Source organism: Manis pentadactyla, chromosome 2 (genome assembly GCF_030020395.1).
Source record: "Manis pentadactyla isolate mManPen7 chromosome 2, mManPen7.hap1, whole genome shotgun sequence".
NCBI lineage: Eukaryota > Metazoa > Chordata > Mammalia > Pholidota > Manidae > Manis > Manis pentadactyla.
Window position 1 is genome coordinate 131,806,002 of NC_080020.1, and position 13,463 is coordinate 131,819,464.

Genomic DNA, 13,463 nt, shown 5'->3' on the forward strand with positions numbered 1-13,463 from the left:
CTTGTTGAATATGTCATTTACAAATATGTTCTCTCATACTGTATGATGCCCTTTTGTTTGTTGATGATGTCCTTTGTCGTACAAAAACTTTTTAGTTTTATGTAGTCCCATGTGTTCATCTTTGCTTTTGTTTCCCTTTCTCAAGGAGATGGGTTCAAGAAGAAGTTGCTCATGCTTATATTCAGGAAATGTTTGTCTATGCTGTCTTCTAAGAGTTTTATGGTTTCATGACTTACACTCAAGTCTTTAATCCATTTTGAGTTTACTTTTGTGTATGGGGTTAAACAATAATCCAGTTTCATTCTCTGGCATGTAGCTGTCCAGTTTTGCCAACACCAGCTGTTGAAGAGGCTGCCATTTCCCCATTGTATGTACATGGCTCGTTTATCATATATTAATTGACCATATATGCTTGGGTTTATATCAGGGCTCTCTAATCTGTTTCATTGGTCTATGGGTCTGTTCTTGTGCGAGTACCAAATTGTCTTGATTACTGTGGCTTTGTAGTAGAGCTTGAAGTTGCGGAGCATAATTCCCCCTGCTTTATTCTTCCTTCTCAGGATTGCTTTGGCTACTCGAGGTCTTTTGTGGTTCCATGTGAATTTTAGGATGATTTTCTCTAGTTCGTTGAAGTATGCTGTTGGTATTTTGATAGGAATTGCATTAAATCTGTAGATTGCTCTAGGCAGGATGGCCCTTTTGACAATATTAATTCTTCCTATCCATGAGCATGGGATGTGTTTCCATTTATTGATATCTTCTTTAATTTCTCTTAAAAGTGCCTTGTAGTTTTCAGGGTATAGGTCTTTCACTTCCTTAGTTAGGTTTATTCCCAGGTATTTTATTCTTTTTGATGCAGTTGTGAATGGATTTGTTATCCTGATTTGTCCCTGTGCTAGTTCATTGTTAGTGTATAGGAATACCACAGATTTCTGCATATTAATTTTTTATCCTGCAACTTTGCTGAATTCAGATACTAGATCTGGTAGTTCAGGGGTGGATTCTTTAGGGGTTTTTATGTACAATATCATGTCATCTGCAAACAGGGACAGTTTGACTTCTTCCTTGACAATCAGGATGCCTTTTATTTCTTTGTGTTGTCTGATTGCCATTGCTAGGACCTCCAGTACTATGTTGAATAGAAGTGGGGAGAGTGGGCATCCCTGTCTTGTTCCCGATCTTAAAGGAAAATCTTTCAGCTTCTTGCTGTTAAGTATGATGTTTTCTGTGGGTTTATCATATATGGCCTTTATTAAGTTGAGGTACTTGCCCTCTATACCCATTTTGTTGAGAGTTTTTATCATGAATGGATGTTGAACTTTGTCAAATGCTTTTACAGCATCTATGGAGATGATTATGTGGTTTTATTTTCCTTCTTTTTGTTGATGTGGTGGATGATGTTGATGGATTTTTGAATGTTGTACCATCCTTGCATCCCTGGAATAAATCCCATTTGATCATGATGAATGATATTTCTGATGTATTTTTGAATTCGGTTTGCTAACATTTTTGCATCTATGTTCATCAGGGATATTGGTATCTAGTTTTCTTTTTTTGTGCTGTCTTTACCTGGTTTTGGTATTAGAGTGAAGCTGGCCTCATAGAATGAGTTTGGAAGTATTCCCTGTTCTTCTACTCTTTGGAAAACTTTAAGGAGGATGGTTCTAGGTCTCACTAAATGTTTGATAAAATTCAGCAGTGAAGCCGTCTGGTCCAAGAGTTTTGTTCTTAGGTAGTTTTTTGATGAGCAGTTCGTTTTCATTGCTGGTAATTGGTCTATTCAGATTTTCTGTTTCTTCCTTGGTCAGCCTTGGAAGGTTTTATTTTTCTAGAAAGTTGTCCATTTCTTCTAGGTTATCCAGTTTGTTAGCATATAAATTTTCATAGTATTATCTAAGAATTCTTTGTATTCCTTTGGTGTCCATAGTGATTTTTCCTTTCTCATTTCTGATTCTGTTTATGTGTGTAGACTCTCTTTTTTTCTTCTTGATAAGTCTAGCTAAGGGTTTATCTATTTTGTTTATTTTCTCAAAGAACCAGCTCTTGCTTTCTTTGATTCTTTCTATTGTTTCATTCTTCTCGATTTTACTTATTTCTGCTCTAATCTTTATTATATTCCTCCTTCTACTAACTTTGGGCCTCATTTGTTCTTCTTTTTCTAGTTTCATTAATTGTGAGTTTAGACTGCTTATATGGGATTGTTCTTCTTTCCTGAGGTAGGCCTGTATTGCAACATAGTTTCCTTCTGTGGGCTGCGTCCCACAGATTTCGTGGTGTTGAATTGTTGTTGTCATTTGTCTCCATATATTGCTTGATCTCTGTTTTTATTTGGTCATTGATTCATTGGTTATTTAGGAGAACATTGTGAAGCTTCCATGTATTTATGGTATTTTTCATGTCCTTTGGATAATTTATTTCTAGTTTCATACCTTTGTGGTCTGAGAAACTGGATGGCACGGTTTCAATCTTTTCTAATTTACTGAGGCTCTTTTTGTGGCCTAGTATATGATCTATTCTTGAAAATGTTCCATGTGCACTTGAGAATAATGTGCATTCTGCTGCTTTTGTGTGTAGAGTTCTGTAAATGTCTGTTAGGTCCATCTGTTCTAATGTGTTTTTCAGTGCCTCTGTGTCCTTACTTATTTTCTGTCTGGTTGATCTGTCCTTCAGTGTGAGTTGAGTATTGAAGTCTCCTAGAATGAATGCATTGCATTTTATTTCCCCTTTTAATTCTGTTAGTATTTGTTTCACATATGTAGGTGCTCCTGTGTTGGGAGCATAGATATTTATGATGGTTATATGTTCGTGTTGGATTGACCCCTTTATCATTATGTAATATCCTTCTTTGTCTCTTGTGACTTTCTTTGTTTTGAAGTCTATTTTCTCTGATACAAGTAATGCAACTCCTGCTTTTTTCTCTCTACCAGTTGCATGAAATATCTTTCTCCATCCCTTCACTTTTAGTCTATGTATGTCTTTGGGTTTAAAGTGAGTCGCTTGTAGGCAGCATATAGATGGGATTTATTTTTTTATTCATTCAGTGACTCTGTGTCTTTTGATTCATTCATTCAGTCCATTTACATTTAGGGTGATTATCGATAGGTATGTACTTATTGCCATCGCAGACTTTAGATTAGTGATTACCAAAGGTTCAAGTTTAACTTCATTACTATCAAAGAGTCTAATTTAAATCACTTAATATGCTATTACAAACACAATTGAAAGGTTCTTTTCTTTTTCTCCTCCTTTTTCTTCCTCCTCCATTGTTTATATATTAGGTATATTAGATATCATATTCTGTACTCTTTATCTATCCCTTGATTGACTTTGGGGATAGTTATTTAATTTTACACTTGCTTAATAATTAGCTGTTCTACTTTCTTTACTATGGTTTTATTACCTCTGGTGACAGCTATTAAACCTTAGGAACACTTCCATCTACAACAGTCCTTCCAAAATATACTGTAGAGTTGGTTTGCGGGTGGTAAATTCTCTCAGCTTTTGCTTATCTGGAAATTGTTGAATCCCTCCTTCAAATTTAAATGATAATCTGGCTGGATAAAGTAATCTGGTTCCAGGCCCTTCTGCTTCATTGCATTAAATACATCATGCCACTCCCTTTTGGCATATAAGGTTTCTGCTGAAAAGTCTAATGGGCTTTCCTTTGTATGTGATCTTATTTCTGCCTCTGGCTGCTTTTAATAGTCTGTCCTTATCCTTGATTTTTCCCATTTTAATTACTATGTGTCTTGCTGTTGTCTTCCTTGGGTCCCTTGTGTTGGGGGATCTGTGGATCTCCATGGCCTGACAGACTATCTCCTTCCCCAGATTGGGGAAGTTTTCAGCAACTACCTCCTCAAAGACACTTTCTATCCCCTTTTCTCTCTCTTTTTCTTCTGGTATCCCTATAATGCAAATATTTTTCCGTTTGGATTGGTCACAGTTCTCTCAATATTCTTTCATTCTTAGAGATAGTTTTTACTCTCTGTGCTTCAGCTTCTTTGTATTCCTCTTCTCTAGTTTCTGTTTCATTTATCGTCTCCTCCACTGTATCCAACCTGCTTTTAATACCCTCCATCGTGCTCTTCAATGATTGGATCTCTGACCTGAATTCATTCCCGAGTTCTTGGATATCTTTCCATACCTCCATTAGCAGGTTATTTATTTTTAGTTTGAACTCCCTTTCAGGAAGAGTCCATAGGTCCATGTCATTTAAATTTTTCTTGGGAGTTGTATTAATAATTTTACTCTGGACCAGGTTCCTTTGACTGCATATTTGTATATGGTGCCCTCTAGTGTCAAGAAGCTCTACTCTCTGGAGTTGCTCAGCCCCTGAAGCAATGTCTGTGGTTACAGGGGAGCGGTATTGGTGCCTGGGGGGAGGAAAAAGTCCTGCTTCCCAGCTGCTATGCCTGCCTCCACTGCCTGAACCAGTGGGCTGAGCACATAGGTGTAAGCTTTTCTCCCAGAGCAGCTGGATATAAATCCCTGCTTTCAACAAGCAGCCAGAATCCAGTCTCCCCAGGAACTCTGCCTGTCCTAGCTTTCCAACCCCGTAATCACAAGACTATGATGAAAGCACCATGAAATGTAGGTTTGTGCTCCCAGAGCAGATCTCCAGAGCTAGGTATTCAGCAGTCCCAAGCCTTCCACTCCCTCCCTGCTCAGTTACTCTTCCTCCTGCCAGTGAGCTGGGGTGGGGGAGGGGCTTGGGTTCCACTTTAGTATGCTACCCTGTTCCATGAGGTCTGCTCTTTTCTTCAGGTGTATGCAATCTGGTGCAGTCCTCTTTCGTGTTCCTCTCTCAGGGTTAATTGTATTAATTATATTATCATATTATATGCAGTTTTAGGAGGAATCCTCTGTCTCACCTCTCACGCCACCATCTTTAAACCTCCTCTCTGACAACTCTACTTCGGTTTCTCAGCAGATTTTGTCTTTTATAACTGACTTTTTAAATTTATTTTTATTTATTTTTATTTTTTTTCATTTTGGTATCCTTAGTCTACAATTATATGAGCAACATTGCGATTACTAGACTCCCCGCATCATTAAGTCCCAACCATATACTCCATTACAGTCAGTGTCCATCAGCATAGTAAGATGCTATAGAATCACTACTTGTCTTCTCTGTGTTGCATTGCCTTCCCTGTGCCTCCCACCCACATTATGTCTGTTAATCATAATGCACCTTTACCCCCTTGGACTTACCATCCCACCCATCCTCCCCAGTCCCTTTCCCTTTGGTGACTGTTAGTCCATTCTCGGGTTCTGTGAGTCTGCTGCTGTTTTGTTCCTTCAGTTTTCTCTTTGTTCTTATGCTCCACATATGAGTGAAATCATTTGATACTTGTCTTTCTCTGCCTGGCTTATTTCACTGAGCATAATATCCTCTAGCTCCATCCATGTTGTTGCAAATGGTAGGATTTGTTTTCTTCTCATGGCTGAATAATATTCCATTGTGTATATGTACCACTTCTTCTTTATCCATTCATCTACTGATGGACACTTAGGTTGCTTCCTTTCCTTGGCTATGGTAAATATGCTGTGATACACATAGGGGTGCATCTGTCTTCTTCAAACTGGGATGCCGCATTATTAGGGTAAATTCCTAGGAGTGGAATTCCTGGGTCAAATGATATTTCTATTTTGAGCTTCTTGAGGTACCTCCATACTGCTTTCCACAATGGTTGAACTAATTTACATTCCCACCAGCAGTGCAAGAGTGTTCCCCTTTCTCCACACCCTTGCAATCATTTGTTGTTGTCTGTCTCTTGAATGGTGGCCATCCTTACTATTGTAAGGTGATATCTCATTGTGGTTTTAATTTATATTTCTATGATGATTAGTGATGTGGAGCATCTTTTTCTAATTAGTTTTATTTTGGTATCATTAATCTATAATTACATGAAGGACATTATGTTTACTAGGCTCCCCCCTTCACCAAGTCTCCCCCACATACCTGTTCACAGTCACTGTCCATCAACATAGTATGATGCTGTAAAATCACTACTTGTCTTCTCTGTGTTGTGCAGCCCTCCCCGTGCCCCCTCCAACACTATACATGTTAATTGTAATGACCCCTTTCTTTTTCCCCTTCCTTATCCCTCCCTTCCCACCCATCCTCCCCAGCCCCTTTCCCTTTGGTAACTGTTAGTCCATTCTTGGGTTCTGTGTTTCTGCTGCTGTTTTGTTCCTTCAGTTTTCTTTTGTTCTTATACACCACATCTGAGTGAAATCATTTGGTACTTGTCTTTCTCTGCCTGGCTTATTTCGCTGAGCTTAATACCCTCTAGCACCATCCATGTTGTTGTGAATGGTTGGATCTGTTTTTTTCTTATAGCTGAGTAATATTCCATTGTGTATATGTACCACCTCTTCTTTATCCATTCATATACAGATGAACACTTAGGTTGCTTCCATTTCTTGGCTATTGTAAATTGTGCAGCGATAAACATAGGGGTGCATCTGTCTTTTTCAAACTGGAGTGCTGCATTCTTAGGGTAAATTCCTAGAAGTGGAATTCCTGGGTCAAATGGTATTTCTATTTTGAGCATTTTGAGGAACCTCCATAATGCTTTCCACAATGGTTGAACTAATTTACATTCCCACTAGCAGTGTAGGAGGATTCCCCTTTCTCCACAACCTCGCCAACATTTGTTGTTGTTCATCTTTTGGATGGTAGCCATCCTTACTGGTGTGAGGTGATATCTCATTGTGGTTTTAATTTGCATTTCTCTGATGATTAGTAAAGTGGAGCATCTTTTCATGTGTCTGTTTGCCATCTGAATTTCTTCTTTAGAGAACTGTCTATTCAGCTTCTCTGCCCATTTTTTCATTTGATGATTTGCTTTTTGTTTGTTGAGGTGTGTGAGGTCTTTATATATTTTGGATGTCTACCCTTTATCGAATCTTTAATTTATGAATATATTCTCCCATACTGTAGGATACCTTTTTGTTCTATTGATGGTGTCCTTTGCTGTACAGAAGATTTTCAGCTTGATATAGTCTCATTTGTTCATTTTTGCTTTTGTTTCCCTTGTCCGGGGAGACATGTTCTAGAAGAGGTCACTCATGTTTATGTCTAAGAGATTTTTGCCTATGTTTTTTCTAAGAGTTTTATGGTTTCATGACTTACATTCAAGTCTTTGATCCATTTTGAATTTACTTTTGTGTATGGGCTTAGACAGTGATCCAGGTTCATTCTCTTACATGTAGCTGTCCAGTTATGCCAACACCATCTGTTGAAGAGACTGTCATTTCCCCATTGTATGTCCATGGCCCCTTTATCGAATATTAGTTGACCTTACGTGTTTGGGTTAATATTTGGAGTCTCTATTCTGTTCTATTGTTCTGTGGCTCTGTTCTTGTGCCAGTACCAAATTGTCTTGATTACTGTGGCTTTGTACTAGAGCTTGAAGTTGGGGAGTGAGATCCCCCCCACTTTATTTTTCCTTCTCAGGATTGCTTTAGCTATTTGGGGTCTTTGGTGGTTCCATATGAATTTTTGGACTATTTGTTCCAGTTCATTGAAGAATGCTGTTGGTAGTTTGATAGGGATTGCATAAAATCTGTATATTGCTTTGGGCAGGATGGCCATTTTGACGATATTAATTCTTCCTAGCCAGGAGCATGGGATGAGTTTTCATTTGTTAGTGACCTCTTTAATTTCTCTTAAGAGTGTCTTATAGGTGTCAGCGTATAGGTCTTTCACTTCCTTGGTTAAGTTTATTCTTAGGTATTTTATTCTTTTTGATGCTATTGTGAATGGAATTGTCTTCCTGATTTCTCTTTCTATTAGTTTATTGTTAGTGTATAGGAAAGCCACAGATTTCTATGTGTTAATTTTTTATCCTGCAACTTTGCTGAATTCCGATATTAGCTCTAGTAGTTTCGGAGTGGAGTCTTTAGGGTATTTTATGTACAATATCATGTCATCTGAAAATAGTGACAGTTTAACTTCTTCTTTACTAATCTGGATTCCTTGTGTTTCTTTGTTTTTTCTAATTGCTGTGGCTAGGACCTCCAGTACTATGTTGAATAACAGTAGGGAGAGTGGGCTTCCCTGTCTTGTTCCCAATTGCAGAGGAAAAGCTTTCAGCTTCTCGCTGTTCAGTATGATGTTGGCTGTGGGTTTATCATATATGGCCTTTATTATGTTAAGGTACTTGCCCTCTATGCCCATTTTGTTGAGAGTTTTTATCATGAATGGATGTTGAATTTTGTCGAATGCTTTTTCAGCATCTATGGAGATGATCATGTGGTTTTTGTCTTTCTTTTTGTTGATGTGGTGGGTGATGTTGATGGATTTTTGAATGTTGTACCATCCTTGCATCCCTGGGATGAATCCCACTTGGTCATGGTGTATGATCATTTTGATGTATTTTTGAATTCAGTTTGCTAATATTTTATTGAATATTTTTGCATCTACGTTCATCAGGGATATTGGTCTGTAGTTTTCTTTTTTGGTGGGGTCTTTGCCTGGTTTTTTATTAGGGTGATGTTGGCTTCATAGAATGAGTTTGGGAATATTCCTTCCTCTTCTATTTTTTGGAAAACTTTAAGAAGAACGGGTATTATGTCATCTCTGTATGTCTGATAAAATTCCGAGGTAAATCCATCTGGCCCGGGGGGGTTGTTCTTTGGTAGTTTTTTGATTACCTCTTCAATTTCATTGCTGGTAATTGATCTGTTTAGATTTTCTGTTTCTTTCTGGGTCAGTCTTGGAAGGTTGTATTTTTCTAGGAAGTTGTCCATTTCTCCTAGGTTTTCCAGCTTGTTAGCATATAGGTTTTCATAGTACTCTAATAATTCTTTGTATTTCTCTGGGGTCCATTGTGATTTTTCCTTTCTCATTTCTGATTCTGTTGATGTGTGTTGACTCTCTTTTTTCCTCTTAATAAGTCTGGCTAGAGGCTTATCTAATTTTTTTATTTTCTCGAAGAACCAGCTCTTGGTTTCATTGATTTGTGCTATTGTTTTATTCTTCTCAATTTTATTTATTTCTTCTCTGATCTTTATATCTGATAAAATTCTGCGGTAAATCCTTCTGGCCTGTCCCTTTTGCTCTTGGGTAGTTTTGTGATCACCGTCAGTTTCTTTGCTGGTAACTGGTCTGTTTACATTTTCTGTTTCTTCCTTGGTCAGTCTTGGAAGGTTGTATTTTTCTAGGATGTTGTCCATTTCTTCTAGGTTTTCCAGCTTGTTAGCATATAAATTTTCATATTATTCTCTAATTCGTTTTGTACTTCTGTGAGGTCTGTCGTGATTTTTCCTTTCTTATTTCTGATTCTGTTTATGTTTGCAGATATCACATGTGTCAGCTGGGAGAACAAAGTCCCTTCCTGCTTTCTGGTCACCTTTCCTTTCTCCACTGCCTGTGTCAGTTACCCACACACTGGGAGCTGTCTCTGGGATAATCTCCTGAGCTGTCATGGGCAGGGTGTCCTTTGGGATAGCTTACAGCCCTGCTGTGTGTCACAGACCCACCAGGTGTGTTCTCCTGTGAGAATGGCACCCCTTCCTGCCTTCTGGACCTTGCTCCGGCCTCCGTTGCCTGTCCTGGTTAGCTGCGCGCTGGAAGAAGACTCTGTGTGGTTGATGTGGGAGGAGCTGTTCTCTGCTCCTTCGCAGCTGTGGCTGATCAACTGGTTTGCTTGCAGCACTGGCTGGGGGGAGTGAATGGCAGGCTGCTTTTTGCCGTGAGGGGCTTCGGGGCTGTGTTACCTCCCAGGGGTTAGGACGCCTGAAGTTACTCAAGATTCCCAGCATGCTGGGCTGAGTGTGTTGGGACAATTTTGTCCAGATGTTAAGCCCTTGTCCCTTTAAGACTTTTAAAAAGTGTCTGCTTTTCTATTGTCCCAGGGGAGCTGGCTGTGGGGACCCACTCACAGTCTCCATCTTGGATTTTACTTTTCCGTTTCTCTAATATCTAGCACACCATGCAATGTGTGCCTGTGCTCCCGATGCATATTACTAGGGCTGGTTATTTAGCAGTCCTGTGCTTCCACTCCCTCCCCACTCTGATTCTTTTCCTCCCACCAGTTAGCTGGGTTTGAAGGAGTGCTTGGGTCCTGCTGGGTCATTACTTTGTATCTTACCCTTTTTGTGAGATGCTGAGTCCTCACAGATATAGATGTAGCCTGGCTCTTGTACTGTATCTTCTGATCTCTCTTTTAGAGATGGTGTTTTTGTTGTATTTTCAAAAATATATATGGTTTTGGGAGGAGATTTCCACCGCCCTACTCATGCCAGCATCTTGAGCCCCTCTCTTTATAATTGACTTTTAATATTTTATTTTTATCACTGGTTTTAAAAAATCTTGGTGTAATTTCTTCCTCTTCCTTCCCTTCCCTCTTCTTCCTTCTTGTGATTAAGGTTCATTGAATTTCTTGGATATAAGGGTTTATAATGTCATCAAATTTGGGAAATTTTCAGCTGTCAATTCTCCAATTATTCTTCCTCTCCTCTCCATGAGCATGCCAAGTATTCATTACACTTAATCAAGTTTCTCCATACTCATGGATTCTCTACTTATATTTTTTTTCTTATTTCTTGTTTTATGGGGTCTTGCTGTGTCTTCATATTTGCTAATCTTTTCTTTAGCAATTTTAAGTCTTTCATAGTCCCATTCAGTTCATTTTTCACCTCAAAATTGTCACTATAATTTCTAGAAGTCTGGTTTGTTTATAATGAGCATGTCTGTATTTAATATCTGAACATACAGAATGCTTTTATAATAAATTTTTCCCCTTGTTTTCTAATCCTATCATCTGGGTCATTTCTGGAACTGTTTCAACAGATTTTTTTCATCATCATGTGTCATGTTTTCCTGTTTCTTTACATTCCTGTTAAATTTTTATTGGTGGTCCCATATTGTAAATTCATTTTGTTGAGTGCTGAGTAAGTTTACATATATATACTTCCATACATATTATAACTTCTGGGGGAAAAATGTTCTCAGCCCAGAACAAATAAACCTGTGAAGCCAATATCAATCGAAGGGAGAAATAAAGTGGGAGAAACCCACTTACTGCCTATAGGCAGTCATCCACTTCTGCTTTTCCATGTCTCTCACCACCCAGCTGCCATGACCCCACCAAACAACACCAATCCAGCTGTGCATTTGCTCTCAACCCCTCTTGTAATCACCTATTGATATGGGGATGGACTACTTCTTTCCACCCCTTGGAAACACCTATTGATAAGGAGATGCTCTAAGGCCAGGCAAGAGATTCTGGAAATACTGCAACTTTACTCCCACATATACATTAGCTTTTCTCTAAGGTGAATTTAAGTGACTTGACCATTTTTCAACTTGTTTTTAAAATTTGCTAAGTGAACACCTGACAGTGATTTTCTAATACTAAATCATTACCCGTTACTGAGGTCAGAAGCTTCTAAATATTCTATAAAAGTGATTCAGCAACAAGTGTTACAGTCTAGATGGTGGAAACAAGTTTTTCAGATGCCATATATTTCTGGAGAATGCTCTTTTCTTCAATTCTTCCAGGTACTTTTCTCAGGAGAATGTATCAGATGTTCACCAGCCTGCCACCCACAGGGGAGGGGTCTCTCCATATCTCAGAAATTTCCTGGGACTCTGTCCTCATCTGGTTACTCGGGAGTCTGCAGGACTCCAGGTAGGTTGCCCTCCAACATGCAGTGTGGAAACCCTCAGGGCATTAAGATGAGACACCTTAGAATTCACATCATTTGTTCTTAAGCTCTAAGGGCTCAGTGCCTTTCAGTGCCTGATGTCTTGTGAATGTAGAAAGCTCTTCACATGTATTTTGTCCAGGTTTTTGTTTGTACCTGTTATTTCAATTGGCAGGGGAATTCTGGTTCTTATCACTCCATCTTTGCTAGCAATGAGAGTCCAAGAATATATATTTTTTTCATCTATTAATTAATAAGATAACACAATATATAAAAATTATAAAATTTTACTGTGGATGTTATATCACATATAGATATAACATTGTGAGAAAATGCTATCACAGAAGATGGGGTTCTGGCAAATTGTGCTGCCTCAAGATTCTTGCATATCATGAAAGTCCTACACATTAACTCTAAATAGACTAAATAGACTAACTCTAAATGGTTGGGTACAATTTTTTATATTCTTAAACCATTCACTAAAATATAAACAAATAAGTTTAGCTAAAAGTCAGTCAAGGAAATTTAATGGAATACTAAAAATATCAGTCATCCCAAAATAAGGGAAGCCATTTGAAATAAAGAATTAAAAAAGTGAGTTGGAAAGGGAGAAAAAATAGTAATATTGGATATTAAGTCCAAAAATGATAACTAATTGAATATGGATAGACTGAACACAAAATTATGAAGAATAAATTACCATCAGATTAAAAATAAACTAACTGCAAGTTATCCATAGGAGAAGCATTTTGAAAATAAAAATGCAGAGAGATTGAATGTGAAATGATGGATGAATTGATTATAAGAAGGCTCTAGTGGCTACATTAAAGTCAGTCAAAACAGATAGCTATAGACAACAGATGTTAGCATAGATAAAGACAAATATTTCAAAATGACAAAAGGCTCAACTCTTATGACATAATAAATATATTTTCATATGCTAGGAAAGCTTCAGGTAACATGTAGCAAACACTGACAGATAATCAAATAGAGATATAGTATTCATTCTACTTATCAGACTGGGGAAAATGGTGGGGAAAATCTGGGCAATAAAATTAAATGATAAGTTACTGACAATATTCATACATTACTGGAGTAAGTAAGACCACTTGGAAATAATTTGGAAATATTTGACTAATTTTCAGTATAATTCAATTTTTGAATATCCAATACTGAACAATTTAAGTTTCACACATTAGAGATATATTCAATATTTTTTATTGCAGCATCTCTTGCAGCAGAATTCAGAAACAGCAAAAATGTCCATCACTGGGAGAACAAATAAATAAATTGCATTAGCATTACTTGCTTTAAGGTTGAAAACAGTTGAAATTAATGAACTATACTTTAGCTTGTGTAGGTTTCAAAGTCGAAGTGTTGAACAACAAACAAGTTGCCACATTATACTTTAAGTAGGGTACTATCAACATAAAGTAAAAGTATTCAATTCTTATCATTAATAGATCCATATGAATAGAGTAAAATTTAACATAAATTGTAAATAAATATCTCAAACTAAGAATAATGATGCTTCAGAAAGCATGAAAGGATAAATAATGTAATCTCAGACGGATTTTAAAAAGTATTTCTATTTTATCTGTAAAGTCAACAATTTATACTAAAATAAACAGATATGATTAAGTATATTAAACTTAACATCATACTTTATTTTAGATAGAATATACATGGCTGTCTGTTATAATTTCTTCCTGTGTGATAAAAAACTTTCCATTGAAAGAACAAATGCATACATCTCAGCAGAATAAAAAAAACTAAAATTAAAAGAAAAGTATCAACTTAAGATC